Source organism: Octodon degus, unplaced genomic scaffold (assembly GCF_000260255.1).
Source record: "Octodon degus isolate 3935 unplaced genomic scaffold, OctDeg1.0 scaffold00046, whole genome shotgun sequence".
NCBI lineage: Eukaryota > Metazoa > Chordata > Mammalia > Rodentia > Octodontidae > Octodon > Octodon degus.
This window is the reverse complement of record NW_004524622.1, coordinates 7424918-7425970: the sequence shown is the minus strand read 5'-3', so window position 1 is coordinate 7425970 and position 1053 is coordinate 7424918. Positions and strand designations below refer to the sequence as shown.

At 40.8% G+C, this 1053-nt stretch overlaps 1 protein-coding gene across 2 annotated transcripts in view; it reads left to right on the top strand.

Moving 5' to 3' along the window:
* Dna2 (DNA replication helicase/nuclease 2) overlaps positions 1-1053 on the top strand; it is a 50381-nt gene that overhangs the window by 2315 nt on the left and 47013 nt on the right. The gene's annotated exons all lie outside the window — the stretch shown is intronic.

The following is a 1053-nucleotide window of genomic DNA, read 5'->3' as shown; positions in this document are numbered from 1 at the left end:
TTTTTTTAATGTTTTAATTTTTGGCATTAGGACTTTGTGCTTGCCAGGCAGGCACTGTGCCACTGAGCTATATCACTGGCATGAATTTTTTTGTTTGTTTTGTTTTGCGGAACCTGGGATTGAACTCAGGCCCTTGCGCTTGCCAGGGAAGCGCTTATTCCACTGAGCCATCTCCTCGGCCCCCTATATATTGTTTTTCTACCATGGGCTTGACTTCATGTCTCAAGACTTGGGAAAGCTGTAAATGTGCTGAGAGTCTTAAGGGGAGAACTATTTAAACAACCCAGTTTATAATTGGAGCTGTATTTTCTACTAGCAGTTGTTTGATAGTTTTGCTGGATGTTTATTACACATTTGTTACCTTGTTTTCTTTGGTACTTAAGGAAGTGTGTTGCAGACAGGGAGGGGACTACATCCTCTTAAAGGTTAAAAGGGTCCAGAAATTTAAGCAGAGTGTCTCTCAAGCAACCCACTGCAGACTCTGTCTCAGAGCTTTCTCAGAAGCTTTCTTTCCCCCAATGAATATATTCTTATTTTATAGACTCTGGATTGGGATTCCTTTAGATAACAAATCTTTCATATGTCTTGGCAAGCCATGCAGTTCCCCTCTGACCCTCTCTCTGACAGGAGCTTTCTTTCCCCATTAAATCTTTTTTTTTTTTTTTTTTTTGGCAGAACCGGGGATTGAACTCATATCCTTGCGTTTGCCAGTCAAGCGCTTATCCTACTGAGCCATCTCCCCGGCCCCTCCCCATTAAATCTTAAAACATTCTAAATATATAAAAATATGAATAAATCTTAAAACAAAAACAAAGAAAACCATAGTGTCTCTTGCCTTCTTCCCTGTCCCCTTCCCCCTCTTTTCCCTTCTCTCCTTCCTCCTCCCTCTTCCTTTGCCTGCTTTCATTTTAGTTTAAGGTCTTTGCACTGAGCTACATCCTTTTTATGTTTCATTTTGAGACAGGCTTCTGCTAAGTCACACAGTTGCCTGTGTGGAATTTGGGATCTTCCTGCCTTATCCTCCCAGAGTGATAGAATTATAGTACTATATAT